The sequence below is a fragment of the Nicotiana tabacum genome, chromosome 23 (genome assembly GCF_000715075.1).
Source record: "Nicotiana tabacum cultivar K326 chromosome 23, ASM71507v2, whole genome shotgun sequence".
NCBI classification, from domain to species: domain Eukaryota; kingdom Viridiplantae; phylum Streptophyta; class Magnoliopsida; order Solanales; family Solanaceae; genus Nicotiana; species Nicotiana tabacum.
In genome coordinates, this window is record NC_134102.1 from 107,323,163 (window position 1) to 107,340,357 (window position 17,195).

Sequence of the window (17,195 nt, forward strand, 5' to 3'; positions counted from 1 at the left end):
CATAATATATGTACAAACATGATTGTCACTAAATCATAGTTAATTAATATGCATTCTCATTTAATTTATCACATAATATGATAAATTAGCATGGTATGATGTAAACACCTAAAAGTATGGATAAGTTTTTACTACCTGCCTCCGGAGTTCTGCATTTTTCAGTGTCCTCCATCTTCAGAATGGTTTATAAGTTGTGTGTCCATCTTGCTCCAATAGGCTATTGCAATACCATTTCTTTCTAATTACTTGATCCCACGACACATCTTTGATTTTACAAGGTAATCAAATACTCTTTTCGAGGAAAACAAATACTCATGAAGTACGGTAAGTTTCGACTGAGAAAACCGTTTGAAAAATGTTTACTTTCTATCAGCAAGACGGGCATCAATAATAGAGTCTGAGGCGAATTCAAGATTTGTGTCACGACTCCAATTTTCCTCCGTAGGATGTCATGATGGCACCTAATCTCTAAAACTAGATAAACCTAATAATTTACGGAATAACTGAATAATAAACTGAACTCCAATCTCAACACATGATATATAAATAGAAACTGCGATTTAGTAATTACAACTCCCAAAACCCAGTAGAAATAAGTCACAAGTTTCTAAAAGAAAATACTAAGTGTCTCTATACATCAAAGTCTAAGAAGAATAAGGGGAAACAACATAATAAGGATAGAGGGGGACTCCGAGGTCTGCGGACGCTGACAAATATACCTTGAAGTCTCCACGTACGGTCTAACTCACTGGTATCTAGTCTGGTAGGAAGAACCTCGATCTGCACAAAAAGATGTGCAGAAGTATAGTATGAGTAAACCACAACGGTACCCAGTAAGTGCCAAGCCTAACCTCGGTAGGGTAGTGACGAGGTTAGGTCAGGGCCCTACTGGTTTAACATATAATCAAGGCACAAGATATAATAATATTTTGAAATGACTGAGAATTTAACAACGAGAAGTTTCATAAAATAACAGCACATCAAATAGAGGTAAACAACAGGGGCGCTCCCTAGGTATCGCCGCGTAACCCAAACGTAAATGCTCAACAGGGGGATCTCCCGAGGTACCGCCTCATAGTCCCAAAAGTAAATATGCAAGACAAAGGGATCTCCCGAGGCACCGCCTTGTAGTCCCAAAGTAAATATGCAAGACAAGGGGATCTCCTGAGGTATTGCCTCGTAGTCCCAAAGTAAATATGCAACTCATAAATTATGGAACCATGAATTTACGGTAATGAATCCTACAATTAAAAACCGAATACAATAATCAAGGAAACAGGTAATTCAACTAAGCATGTTGCACGAATTTCAAGTAAGGTTAAGACACGTAGACATGCGATACTAGGCTAAACATGACAGCTACACATACTAAGGCAACTCAGTTAGGGAATTTAAAAGAAATCCACTCATAAAAAAAAACGGAATTTTCATAATTAGCCCATGTACGCACTCGTCACCTCGCGTACACGGTACTCACATATCACAAATTATTATAATAGTACTAAATCCTAAGGGGATTTCCCCCACACAAGGTTAGATAAGTCACTTACCTCAAAACTCGTTCAATCAATCGATAAGGATGCCTTTCCCTCGATTTTTTGACTCCGAATGACCCAAATCTAGCCAAAAGCAATTACATATCATGAATACAACTACAAGAAACTAATTTAAACTATAAATCTACGACTTTAGCAAAGAATCGAAAAACCGTCCCAAAAGGTCGACCCAAGCCCACGTCTCGGAATCAGGTAAAAGTCACAAAATACGAATACCCATTCGATATCGAGTTCACCCATACAAAAATTACCAAAATCCGACACCAAGTCGCCACTCAAATCCCCAAATTAAACTCTCCAAATCCCTAGCCTCAAACTCCCATATTTCACCTTAAACACACACAATCTAGGTGGAAATATCAATGGAAAAATAACATTATTGATAAAAATGAGTACAAGAGACTTACCTCAAGAAATCCCTCAAAAATGATCTAAAAAATCGCCAAGACCCGAGCTCAAAATGTTTTAAAATGAGCAAAATCACGAACCCGTGTATTTAAGTGTTCTGTCCAGCACTTCCGCTTGCGGAAACTTAACCGCATCTGCGGCGTCGCATAAGCGACAACTTATCCACTTTTGCGGTTACCCTCGTACCTGCGGTCTCCTCATCCGCTCCTCCGGATTCGCTTTTGCGGGCTCCCAGCCTCTTATGCTGTTCCAGCTTCCTCGCCGTTTCTGCGATCACTCTTCCGCAGAAGCGACTCCGCTTCTGCGGCCTTCACGTCATATCTGCGACCACCGGCCAATTCCCCCAGCCCCGCATCTTCGCTGAATTGCTCTCTTCTGCGGGCTCGCACCTGCGGTCAATCTTGCGCAGGTGCGATTACACCAGAACTAGTGCCTTCAGACATTCTTACAAGTCCAAATTTGATCCGTTAACCATCTAGAATCTACCCGAGGCCTTCGGAACCTCAACCAAACTTACCAACAAGTCCTAAAACATCATACAGACTTAGTCGAGCCTTTAGATCACATCAAACAATGCTAACAATACAAATTGCGCATCGATTCAAGCCTAATGAACTTTAAAACTTCAAACTTCTACATCCGACGCCAAAACCTATCAAATCAAGTCCGATTGATCTCAAATTTTGCATACAAGTCATAATTGACATTACGGACCTACTTCACCTTCGGAATCATAATCCGACCTCGATATCAAAAAGTCTACTCCCGGTCAAACTTCCCAAAAATCATCCAATTTTCCAACTTTCGCCAATTGACGCTAAAATGACATACAGACCTCCAATTCAACATCCGAACATGCTCCTAAGACCAAAATCACCCTACGGAGCTATTGGAACCATCGAAACTCTATTCCGGAATCGTCTTCACACAATTTAATTTATGGTCGATTCCTACGACTTAAACTTCCATTTTAGGGACTATGTCCGAAACCAAAAACAAATCCTCCCGGCAAGTTACATAACCACAAAATGAAATAAATAGAGCAGTAAATTGGGGTTCAGGTCTAGTACTCTCAAAACGACCGGCCGGGTCGTTACATCCTTCCCCTCGTAAAACAAACATTCGTCCTCGAATGAGTATAGAGACATACCTGAAGTGGTGAAAGGATGAGGATAACGGCTGCGCATATCATGCTCGGTCTCCTAAGTCGCCTCCTCCACCGGATGACCCCTCTACTGAACCTTCACAGACGTGATGTTCTTTGACCTCAACTTTTGAACCTGCCTGTCCAAAATGGCCACTGGCTCCTCAACAAAAGATAGATCCTTATTCAACTAGACTGAGCCGATATCTAACACATGAGATGGATTGTCGTGATACTTCCGGAGCATGGAAACATGGAACACTAAATGTACTATAGAGAGACTAGGTGGTAGTGCAAGTTTGTAAGTCACCTCTCCAACCCTCTCAAGAATCACAAAAGGCCAGATATACCTAGGGCTCAACTTGCCATATTTTTCGAACCTCATAACACCCTTCATGGGCGAAACCCGGAGCAAAACCTGCTCCCCAAACATGAATGCAGCGTCGCGAACCTTCCGATCCGCATAACTCTTCTGCCTGGACTGGGCTGTACGGAGTCGATCCTGAATCAATTTAACCTTTTCCAAAGCATCCTGAACCAAATATGTACCCAATATCCTAGCCTCGCGCGGGTCGAACCAACCCACTGGAGACCAGCACCGTCTACCATAGAAAGCCTCATATGGTGCCATATGAATGCTCGACTGATAATTTTTGTTGTAGGAAAACTCCGCAAGTGTCAAGAACTGATCCCAGGCACCCCCAAAGTCCATCACACACATAAGAAGCATATCCACCAATATCTGAATAGTGCGCTCGGATTGCCCGTCCGTCTAAGGGTGAAATATTGTACTTAACTCCACCCGAGTACCCAACTCTCGTTGCATGGCTCTCCAGAACCGTGATGTAAACTATGTACCCCGGTCAGAGATGATAGATACCGGCACGTCATGAAGCATGACAATCTCACGAATGTAAACCTGAGCCAGCTGCTTCGAAGAGTAAGTAGTAACCACATGAATGAAATGAGTTGACTTGGTCAATATATCCACAATCACCCAAACTGCATCGAACTTACTCTGAGTCCATGGGATCCCAACAACGAAATTTATAGTGATCCGCTCCTATTTCCATTCTGGAATCTCTAACTTCTGAAGCAATCCACCCGGTCGATGATGCTCATACTTCACCTGCTAACAATTAGGGCAACGAGCTACATATTCCACTATGTCCTTATTCATCCGCCTCCACCAATAATGCTGCCTCAAATCCTGATACATCTTCGCGGCACCTGGATGAATGGAGTACCGCGAACTGTGAGCCTCATGGATAATCAACTCACATAGCCCATCTACATTGGGCACACATAGCCTGCCCTGTATCCATAATACACCGTCATTTCCCATAGTAACTTCCTTGGCATCACTGTGCTGAACCGTGTCCTTCAGGACGAGCAAATATAGGTCATCATACTGACGGTCCCTCATACGATCATAAAGAGAAGACTGAAAAACCACACAAGACAACACTCTGCTCGGCTCGGAAACATCTAATCTAACAAACTGGTTGGCCAAGGTCTGAGCATCCAATGCTAAAGGCCTCTATGCTACGGGTAAATATGCTAAACTGTCCAAACTCTTCGCCTTGCGACTCAAGGCATCGACAACCAAATTGGCCTTCCCGGGATGATAGAGAATGGTGATGTCATAATTCTTAAGCAACTCCAACCATCTCTGTTGTCACAAGTTAAGGTCCTTCTGTTTAAACAGATGTTGTAGACTCCGGTGATCGGTGAAAACCTCGCAAGGAACACCATACAAATAGTGCCGCCAAATCTTCAAGGCATGAACAATAGCTGCTAACTCAAGATCGTGGACATGATAATTCTTCTCATGCACCTTCAGCTGTCTAGATGCATAGGAAATCATCCTACCATCCTACATCAACATCGTGCCGAGCCCAATACGCGATGCATCACAATACACCGTATAGGACCCCGATCGAGTAGGAAACACTAACACTAGGTCTGTAGTCAAAGCAGTCTTGGGATTTTGAAAGCTCTCCAAAAAATCTTCGGTCCACCTGAACGGAGCACCCTTATGGGTCAATCTGGTCATAGGTGCTGCAATAGACGAGAAACCCTCTACAAATCAACGGTAATACCCCGCCAAGCCAAGAAAACACCGGATATCCGTAACTGAGGACGGTCTGGGCTAACTCTGCACTGTTTCAATCTTCTTCGGGTCTACCTTGATCTCCTCACTCGATACTACATGACCCAAAAATGCCATTGAATCTAGCCAGAATTCACACTTCAAATTTTTTGCATATAACTTCTTTTCTCTCAAGGTCTGAAGCACAGTCCTCAGGTGTTGCTCATGATCCTCCCGACTCCGAGAATACACGAGAATGTCGTCAATAAACACAATAACAAAAGAGTCAAGATAGGGCTGAAATACACTGTTCTTCAGTGCATGAATGCTGTTGGGGCGTTGGTCAGCCCAAAATACATCACAAGGAACTTATAATGACCATACCGAGTCCTGAAAGCAGTCTTCGGAATATCTGGCTCCCGAATCTTCAACTGATGGTAGCCTGAACATAAGTCGATCTTAGAGAATACTCTAGCACCCTGAAGTTGGTCAAATAGGTCATCAATACGTGGCAATGGATACCTGTTCTTCACTGTAACCTTATTCAACTGGCGATAATTAATACACATTCGCATAAAACCATCCTTCTTCTTTACAAACAGGACAAGAGCACCCCAAGGCGGCACACTGGGCCAAATGAAGCCCCTATCGAGCAACTCTTGTAAATGTTCCTTTAATTCTTTAAACTCGGCTGGGGCCATACGATAAGGTGGAATAGAAATGGGCTGAGTGCCCGGTAACAAATCAATGCCAATGTCAATATCCCTTTTGGGAGGCATGCCCAGAAGATTCGTTGGGAATACATCTGAATAGTCCCTCACTACCGGAACAGACTCGACGGTAGGAGTATCAACACTAACATCCCTCACATAGGCCAGATATGCATCACACCCCTTCTCAACCATTCACTGAGCTTTAAGAAAATGAGACAAACCTGCTAGGAACACGATCTAAGGTACCTCTCCACTCTAGCCGCGGTAGAACTGGCATAGCCAACGTCACCATCTTGGAATGACAATCAAGGATAGTGTGATAGGGCGACAACCAGTCCATGCCTAAAATAACATCAAAATCTACCATACTGAGCAATAATAAATCGGCTCTGGTCTCAAAACCACTAAGAACAATCAAACACGACCGATACATACGGTCAACAACAATAGAATCACCCACATGTGTAGATGCATAAATAGGTGAACTCAGAGAATCACAGGATACACCCAAATACAAGGCAAAATAAGATGACACATAGGAATAAATGGAGCCTGGATCAAATAAGACTGATGCATCTCTTTGACAGATCGGAACAATACCTGTGATAACAGAATCTCGTGCAACTGCCTCTGTCCTAGCAGGAAGGGCATAATACCTAGCCTGGCCTCCCCCTCTAGGGCGATCTCTACCCGCTCAATCTCCACATCTAGCTGGCGGTGCAGGTGGAGTGGTAGCTGATGCTGTAATCATAGCCTGAGGACCTGGTGGAGCACGCGGTGCCTGAGAAATCTGTGGAGGCGTACCCCTCCTAAATCTGGAGCAATCCCTCACCACATGACAAGTGTCACCACAGTCAAAACAAGCTCTCGAAGGACGTAGCTGCTGCGACTGGCTCGGGCCTGATCGACTGGACTGACCACTGATAGCACCCCGTACATGAGGCACACTAGACACTGGCGGTGCATAATAAGGATCCTGGGGCCTAGTAGTGGCCGGAGCACCGCTGGCGGCTGGAAATGCTGAATGAACAGGGCGACTCTTATAACCCCTGCCCTGACGAGCTGCAGCTAGGGCACGAGTACCACTATAAGTGCCAAACTCTCGTGACCTCTTGGCCTCTCTCTCATCTCTATCCTGAGTCACATAGTCGATTAATCATATAAACAACTTCTGTTTGCTTAGATCATACAAAAAGCTTGATATTTGACAAGGAATCTCGTAATTGAAATGCAAATTCTCTATATCTCTAACTCTTCTTTTTTAAAGTTACATGAATATTTTCTTAATACTTTTCTTTCATTTTCCTCATATTCAGGGATTGCTTCAATAAATTTATATCCTGAGATTTTTTAATATAGGATTAACATCATTTGCTGATTTCATCATTATAATCCATAAAATTTTTAAAATTCCTGAAATTTGCTAGTGGTCACTTTTTTTTGTATTTGTATTTAAAATTGATCTTTTTCTATACTGAAGAGCACTTTAAATATTAATAATATATTAAAGTAATCCAAACTAATCATTGGCCACTTAAAGTAATATCTTTTTCGAAAAAAGATTATTATTGGCCACCTAAAACTTTTCGAGTTTGTTATTAATTAAGCAAAAGAAAAACTAATTTTGTCATATTACATGCATGTCAAAAATTTAAATTCTAGTTGATATGAAAGGGTAAATGAGTAATCTAGGGTTAGAGAATGAGGATTATAGTTAATAGTTTTTGTAATTTTTACTTTTTTAAATATTAAATATTTAATAGTTAATTAATTTTTGGCCCACGAGCTAGCCCAGGCCCAGCCTCGGCCAAGCATCAAGGGCTAGCGGGCTGACTTGGGCCGGACTTATAAGCCTCAGTTTTAAATGGGCTCAAAAAATCGTAGCCCAATATTTTTCAAGTAGCGGGCTGGCCTCATGGGCCAAACCCATTTTGACGGCTCTAAGCATGGTAGATAATAAGGATCCACTTTGTACAAGAGAAAGGAAATACAAATCACAAGTACAAAAATTACAGAAAATAAAATAATCATTTATCAATCCAACAACCAATTCAAATAAATAAAGCATGGATACAAATAACAACGAAACTCGTAGATTGTCTTTTTGTATATTAAAATCAAGCTCTCTCATACGTATATAACTAAAACAATCAATCCACAATCAATTTTTTAGTCATTTTGTTTCCTAGTGCGAGTCTCCCTACAAAATACTTTATCAATAGTTCTCAACATAACTCCTTTGCATGCTATTGGACTTGCACAAATTGTTGAATTTTGCAGGTCATTTTTTCTCTCTATACTCTCTCTTAATTTAATGCTATCCAAAGACCCTACCCCTACACACCCACCTGCCCCACAGACTCAAACAATGAGAAATCGACAACGCACCTACCCAATCCTATTAACACCATTCCACCACCTACAAACCTGCCTATAACGACTAAAAACTCCAAACAACACCAGAAAAATAAAACCCCAACTGACAAAGAGGAAGCTGATGGTGATGGATCAACTAAAAACCTCACCAGCAAAACACTAACCAAAACAGCTAACTCAACCACTATTCCTCAACAACCTAAAATTTCATCAAATTTTGACAAACCAACTCGCCGGAATGACAAACACATCGAAAACACCACAGATAAACATTAACAACCTCATTCAATAAAAAAATCCAGCCAAATTCTACCGCAATAGCCCAAAATTCAACACAAGAAAACATGCAGACTGCGAGATTTCCTCCGGGGAACAACAGAGCTCATGAACCATCAACCAGAAGGAGTAATGATTAGATGGTGTCAAAGCCTTCATTTGCAGCCACAATTCAGGAAAAATTAAAAACTTTAACTAATGGTAAATCTGCCATCGAAATAAGACATGGTTCTTACCTAGGTAAGCCAAGTGTTTTCTTTTTTGCCGAAGATTATTTCATAAATTTAGCTAAGGAATGCAAATTTACTATCATTGGTAAGTTCTTGAGAGGAAAACCTACGATAGAGGAGATTAGGAAAATCTTTTTTAGGAAGTTCCATATGACTAGTGCTGTTAAAATTGCATATTTTGACCCCCAGCATATTTACATTGATATATCTAATGAAGTAGATTATAATCACATCTGATTCAAAGAATACATAGACATTGGGGATGCACCAATGAATATTCTAAAATGGACACGGGATTTTAAACCAAAAGAGGAAACAACCATGGTACCGGTCTGGATTTTAATTCATGAATTACCTTGACATTTGTTCAAGTGGAAAATTGTCTCGAGGATGGTAAGAGAGATTGGTGTTGCGGTTGCTCCTGACATGACAACCAAGACTTAACCAGATATGGTTAGGATACAAAAGAATGGATGGAACTGATGATGACAAGTGGCTCGATATTGAATATGAAAAAGTTCCAAGTTACTATATGTACTGTAAAATACAGGGACATCTTGAAATTCAGTGCAGAAATAAAATCAGGGATGAAAGAATCAAGGTACAAAGCGAGGAACAAAAAAAGAAAGAAGTACAAAATAAAGTTGATGATGAATTCCAAACTATGAATAGAAGAAATGGATCAAAAATGAAGTTTGTCCAACTACCAAGCACCAAAACAAGGAATATCATCAGAGTACAAATATTTATAATTCAACAAAGGCGAATAAAGAAACAGCAAAACATCAACAAGCCAAGGAATGCAATCAAGGTGATGGAATCCAAGAGGCAACAACAGTACAAAAGGTTGGAAGAAATATTGGCATCAGTGTCATTGAGCCTAAAGATACTCAACAGTTTCCAACAATTAAGGAGGTTCTGGGAAAAGAAAAAAGAAAACTAGAGGATGATGAAAACAACAATACATGCCTTGTAACAAAGGAGGGCCAAGATGAAGGCAATAAAGATCACACGGAAAACTACACTGAGGCAAATAACAAGCAGAAAAAGAGGAACAGAACGAAGAAACAAAGGAAAAATGAAATTGAGGAGGCAAGTGTGGTCCAGGCAGAAGGTAATAATCAACCATATGCCACAAGCCAAGATAAGAAAGAAATGGTTGACAATATGGATTTCTCAATGCAAAGAGAGAATGGACATACAATGAAACATGTGGTACAACCAAATGTATCTTACCCGCAATATGATATTAATCAAACCAACTTGAATAAGCAAACTAGTGAGACTACTATTGGAGTTGATCATGGAGAAATCCAAAACAACTATCTTAAACTCATTAATGGCACAAATTTAGAAGAGGAACATAGTAGTGGTTTTGAATATAATATGGAGAATGGGCAACAATCAGATTCATCTTATGAAGAAAAGGAAGGCTCAGTGGAAGTGGACTATTAAGATGAAATACGTTCAGAAGCAAGTGATGAATATTCAAGTATGGATAGTGATGAAAAAGCAAGTGAAGAATCTACAGATCTAATAGAGGAATCTAATAGTGCAACAATTAATGTTCAAGAAAACATATTGGTGGAGACTTTTTGCTCACAATCACTGGTGGATGTTAATGTGACCTCAGAGGTTGACAATTCCATCAAAGGTAGGAGCAGGGGTAGAGATAAAGGAAATAGCAGAGGGGGCAGCCAAACAATACGAGGAAGGGGCGGTAAGCACCTTAAACAACAGTCTGTGGGATCTTCACAGGCAAAACACTTGTCAAATGTATCCAATGATTAAGTCTCTCTTTTGGAATATTAGAGGCATTAACTCTAATGGTGCCCTGGAGAGATTAAATCAATTAGTCAGATCACAAAATATCCCATTTGTAGCTATATGTGAGCCATTCCATAAAGCTGATAAATTAGATAAATACAGGAGAATTCTAGGTTTTCAAAATGCTCATTCAAATAGCAATAGTAAAATATGGATCTTTTGGAATGATTCAGTGAATTGTAGTGTGATAGAGGAGAATGAACAACAAGTCACATGTTCTGTCAGTTGGGATGGAGTTGCAGTACTAATTTCTTCTGTATACGCTAAGTGTGATTCAGATTAGAGGAAAGGACTTTGGGATAGCTTGAAGGACATTGCATATAAGTACAACATTCCTTGGTTAATTGGTGGAGATTTCAACTGTATTTTGGATCTTTGTGAGAAGAAAGGTGGTCGACCACATAGTATGACCAAGAGCCTACCATTTCTTGAATGTATTATGGATTGTGAACTGTTAGACCCTGGTTTCTCAGGTTCAAATTTTACTTGGTGTAATGGATGGTGTCCCGCGAAGAAGATATGGAAAAGATTGGACAAAGTTCTAGTAAATCATGACTGGATGAACTTGTTTGATTCTACTAGTGTAAATCACTTGATCAGGACAGGATCTGACCATTCCCACTCTTTACTATGGCAAAATCAATAGAAAGGGAACCTATAAAGTACTTTAGATTTCTAGATTTCTGGACGAAACAAGAAGACTTCAAAGCAGTGGTGGAACTAGCTTGGGGTATTGATGTACATGGATCACCAATGTGGAGATTTCATTTAAAACAGAATAATACTTGTAAGAAGTTGTCCGAATGGTCTGAGACTACTATTGGCAATACTTTTGATAAGGTTAAAGATCTAGAAGGCAGAGTAGCTGATTTAGAAGCCAACTTAATTACTGATAATAATGAGTTGACTAGAACTTCCTTAAATGAAGTTAATGCATTGCTGATTAGAGCCTATAAGAAGGAGGAATCATTTTGGAAGCAAAAATATGGAGTAAAATGGTTTGTGGAAGGGGAAGTAAACTCAAAGTTTTTTCATTCAGTGGTTAAGGGTTAAAAAAATAGGCTTACTTTGAAGAAGACAAGGAAGGACTATGGATGTTGGGTTGACGGGGAGGAGGATGTTGCCAGATAAGCTATTTCTTTCTTTCAGAGACAATTCAAAAAGGAAAGTTGTCATAATGACTTTTCGGTTCTGAGTTGTATCCCTAAAACCATTAAGGAAGTAGATAATGATAGATTAACAACATTACCTACTTTGGAGGAACTGAAAGATGTGGTGTTCTCTATGAGTTCACAGAGTGCTCCAGGCCCTGATGGAGTCTCGGGGAAATTCTACCATTCATGCTGGAAAATCATAAAGGATGACCTACTACTAATGATTCTTGACTTTTTTGCAGGCACTGATATACCAAAGGCACTCACTCACACTTTTCTGGTACTTCTACCTAAGATGGATAGCCCATAGTCTTTTACTGAACTAAGACCAATAAGTCTTAGTAATTTCTCATGCAAGATCATCTCTAAATTGATGAATCAGAGATTAAGTCCTCTGATGCAGAAATTGGTATCTCCTAATCAGACAGGGTTTATCAAAGGAAGGTCTATCACAGAAAATATTATGTTGACACAAGATATGATTCACAATATAAATGAATCATCACTTGCTGGGAATGTAGTTTTGAAATTGTATGGCCAAAGCATATGATAGGGTCTCTTGGGAATATCTCTATCAAATGCTTAGGCAAATGGTATTTTCAGAATATTGGATAGACATGGTGTGGAGGCTCCTGACTAATGTGTGGTACTATATAAACATAAATGGAGTTAGGCGTGGCTTCTTCAAATCTAGCAGAGGAATCAAGCAAGGGGGTCCTCTTTCTCCATCCCTCTTTGTGATTGGTGCATAATTATTGTCGAAACTAATGGATAGCTTAATTGGTTTAGGATTTATTCCATACTTTATAAAAAAAGAAGGGTTCCACCATCACTCATCTGTGATATGCAGATGACACCATACTCTTCTCATCTTGCGACTCATTATCGTTAAATATGATGATGGACCAGTTGAGGCTCTATGAACAAGTTTCGGGACAGTTGGTGAATAAAGAAAAATCTGGATTCTATACTTCTGCTCAGGATAATGATCCTAGAATACCTGAAATACAAAGGATCACTAGCTTCCCTAATTGTCCATTTCCTATACAGTATTTGGGATGTCCTATTTATGTGGGTAGAAAAAAGATAATTTATTTCACCAACATGGTGGCAAAGGTGGCAGGTAGAATGCAAGGGTGGCAAGTCAAGTTATTGTCACACGGAGGAAGTGTAGTTTTAATCAAGTATGTTTTACACGCTTTACCTCTGCACTTGATATCAGTAGTTCACCCCCCCCAAAAACTGTCCTAAAGAAAATTGACAGAATAGTTGCCAACTTTTTATGGGGGGAAAGAAGTTAACAGAAATAAGAGGCATTGGATTGCTTGGACTGATCTGTGCTTTTCAGTGAATGAGGGAGGAGCTGGATTTAGATTACTACAAGATATTTGTAATAGTTTTTCTGCTAAACTATGGTGGAATTTTAGGACTTAAAAAACAATGTTGAAAGAATTCCTAGAGGCTAAATATTGCAAGAGGTCTCACCCTGTGGCAAAGAAATGGACTTATGGTCAGTCTCATATATGGAGAAGATTAATGGGCATCAAGAAGGATGTTGATCCATCTATTTTCTAGAGGTTAGGGAATGAAGATGTGTCTTTTTGGTGGGATAACTGAACATATTTGGGAACATTAGCTATATTGACTCAGGCAACCAGAGCTTTTAAGAATATAAAGGTCAAAGAATTCATACACAATGGGACTTGGAGACATGACAAACTGATAGGTCTTCTACCTTTGAATGTGGTCAATACTATTCAAAAGATGGAGTTTTATGAAAGGAGAAAAGACTGCCCATACTGATTACCAGAAGGTACAGGAGCTTTCACTTGCAAATTAGCTTGGGACCTTGTGAGGAAGAAAAAAAGGGGTACTTTCACTTGTAAGAAGATTTGGCATAAAAGAATACCTTTCAAGATCTCATTTTTTATGCTAAGTTTACTTCAAAATAAGATCCCTATGGATGAAGCTATGAGGAGGTTTGGTATTGTAACCGTATCTAGGTGCAGTTGCTGTTATAATCATGAGGAGGAGACCATTAAACATTTGTTTAATAACAGCCAAGTAGCAAAAAGTGTTTGGTCTTTTTTCTGTAGTCCATGTGGCGTTAGTTTTGTCCCTCTACCATTAAGGTAGAACCTCATGAAATGGTGGATGACTAAGAGCAACAATGGTGTCCATTCTATAATGCTTCAATGTTTACCATCTTTAATATGCTGGGAAATATGGAAGAGCAGATGTGCAACAAACTTTGAAAACATTCGAAATGTCATCCAGGCATATTATTCATCAAGTGCCTAATACCATAACATTGATATTTAACTGTCAATTCCCTAATCTTCAACTCCCTCATTCTTGGATAGACAAATGCATAGTTGTAGAGAAGATGTCACCAGTAATTCATTCTCAGATGGTTTGCTGGAAGAAACCTGTGAGTGGATATGTCAAATTAATTGTGGATGGCTACAGTAAAGACAATCCAGGCTCAGCTGGAGGAAGTGGGATTATAAGAGACCATCATGGTGAATTAGTGAAGGCATTTTCTGATTTCTATGGCATTTGCAGTAAAAATTTTGCCGAGGTAAAGGCAATTTTACAAGACATCCAGATGTGTTGCCATCATGGTTTGAAAAATATTGTTGTGGAGTCAGACTCACTGTTAATTATGAATATGATTAACAGAAAAACAAAGGCACATTGGCAGATCAGACGTGTACTTGAACAGATTTGGAAATTGGCTCTAACCGGAGACTTTCAGTTTAGACATATTTTCAGGGAAGTTAAGAAGATTGCAGATCAATTAGCAAACCTGGGAGAAGACACAAAAACTCATGGTATCTTTAATTAAGCCGTTTCCGTTCCTAGAGAGGTTAGAGCTTCTTTGAAGTTTGATCAAGAGGGAATATCTAATTTCAGGTTCAGAGTGAAAAGGAAGTTGTTTGTAGTTAATGGTATATCACTTGACACTATGATTAGACATAGAGTGTTTGGGACATATCTGTATATATTGTCATCTATTGAGAATATAGACGTATCAAGTAGTAGAGAGGAGTCCAGCAGACTTTTGTCAATTTCTTATATACAAGTGCACATTAAATTGGTGGTTACCAATCTACAATATGTAATTGAGGTTAAGGTGTATGTCTTCCTCCGTGTAATCAAAGTTTTTGAAATATACAGGCTGGAGTCCGGCCTAACTCCATCATCGAGATGATGGACTTTGATTAAAAAAAAACTCCTTTGCATGCTCAAAGAGAATACAAAATTAATTCAAACACAACGTATATAACTTAAAAAATCGTAAGTTCGAAATTGATTAATTTACCATATTTTGTGATTTTTTAATTAACTAAGACATTCACATGATTTTTAGCTATTTTTCTCCTTGAGACATGATACTCTTTTTTATCTAATTTTTTACTTCGATTAGCTTTTTTATTCCTATTGCAAAATACGTTTTTTTTGCATCCAACATAGTGATATTTTCACTCAATTACTTATGGAGTCTATTACTCAAATAGTCACCGAACTATCTGAAATTATGGATGAAAATTACTTTTCTTTCATTTGTACCAACAAAGTCACTCAACTATCCCTATTGTACTCTGATGATCACTCAAGATTTATTAATTTTTCCGGTGGGAAATTGCTAACTAAGTAGTCCACATAGATTTTTCGGCAAAGGGCCAAATATATCCCTCTACTTTCGAAAATGGTCTAAGAATACCCCTCGTTATACTATTGGGTTATCTATACCCCTGCAGTTATACTTTGGGTTCAAATATACCCCTCATTTAAACGGAGGGACACATGTCATCGTCCTGTTGGTCAATTCTAAATATCTTCTAATTAATTAAAAAGACCCATTAATCATACCCGAAAAATAGTTTTTCAAAGCAATTATTTTTTTGTAAAAACTGAAAAAAACTGAAATTATTTTTACTAAAAACTGAAAAAAATGAAAATATTTTTTTTTCCAGTTTTTACAAAAAACCTGCTTTAGAAAAAACTGAAAAATATTTTCTAAAATAATGTTTTTGAAAAAGCTGAAAAATAAAATCTGAAAATCAATTTTCTAAAGCAATATTTTTTGTAAAAACTAAATTTGTTTTACTAAAAACTGAAGAAAATGAAAATATTTTTTTTCCAGTTTTTACAAAAAAGCTGCTTTAAAAAAAGCTGAAAAATATTTTCTAAAACAATATTTTTGTACAAACTGAAAAAAAAAAAACTAAAAAGTAAATTTCTAAAGCAGTGTTTTTGTAAAAACTGAAAAAATAAATATATTTTTTTTCCAGTTTTTATTTAAAAATATTTTAGTTTTTTCAATTTTTAATTGCTTTAGAAAATTGCTTTTCAGTTTTTACAAAAATATTATTTTAGAAAATATTTTTCAGTTTTTACAAAAATATTGTTTTAAAAAATATTTTTCAGTTTTTTTAAAGCGGTTTTTTGTAAAAACTGGAAAATAAAATATTTTCGTTTTTTTTCCAGTTTTTAGTGAAAATATTTTTTTTTAGTTTTTTTCAGTTTTTACAAAAAAAAAATTATTTTTCGGGTATGGATAATGGGTCTTTTTAATTAATTGAGAGATATTTAGAATTGACCAACAGGACGATGACTCGTGTCCCTCTATTTAATTGAGGGGTATATTTGAAATAAAAGAGGGAATAAATGGACATCAATTCCTTTCTGACTGTACCAGTCAACTCCCCACAACTGTAAAGTGATTGCAACTGTTTCTCAGCACACACACAACAGTGCAAATAATGCAGCAGTCACTTTATGGGGAATGCCTTTGTACCAAACATGCTTACATCATTCAAGTGATGTCACTTATGTAATATTAACATGAAGAAAAGGCAAAACATCACACTTGCACATTCCATAATTCATCAAGCTTCCTCTCAAGCGTGTTGCCAACTTCCAAGTGACATTCAAGGCGTCAAGAACAAAGAACAACATATCGAAGGACTTGTTTCCTGTATTAAGTCATTATATGTCCTTAGTTGTATTGTTCCTTTGTTAAAGTAATTTACTTGTAATTCCTACTTAGCTTAGTTAGAAGCATTGTGTAGGAAACCTTTTGTAAAACCATAAACCTTGTGTTTGTGTCTTGGCTAGAGTTAGTCGAGTTGTAAGCTTTGTAATACAGTTATTACAAAGGGGCTTGTAATAGAGTTATTACAAGTTAGTGAGGGATTAAGAGGTTAATTCCTAGGTTACAATAGTTTGTAATCTGAAGTTTGCTCAGTAGTGAAGTTGAAATCCTACGAGTGTAGGTTGTGGTTTTTAATTCCGTGATCTGGGAGTTTTCCATGTAAAACTCTATTGTGTTATTTACTAACTGCTGTGTGTGTGTTCTGTGAGAACTAATAGAAAACCTGGTTCTTTATATAGTTTGGTGGACCCTTAGTTC

General features: G+C 38.3%; 1 long non-coding RNA gene across 1 annotated transcript; it reads right to left on the bottom strand.

Annotated features, from left to right (window-relative positions):
• Positions 1-521: 521 nt before the first annotated feature.
• Positions 522-7,050, bottom strand: LOC142177634 (uncharacterized). Its single transcript, XR_012706197.1, has 2 exons — positions 6,514-7,050; positions 522-780 (listed from the first exon to the last, which is right to left on the bottom strand). It is a non-coding gene; the product is annotated as an uncharacterized LOC142177634 (long non-coding RNA).
• Positions 7,051-17,195: the final 10,145 nt, after the last annotated feature.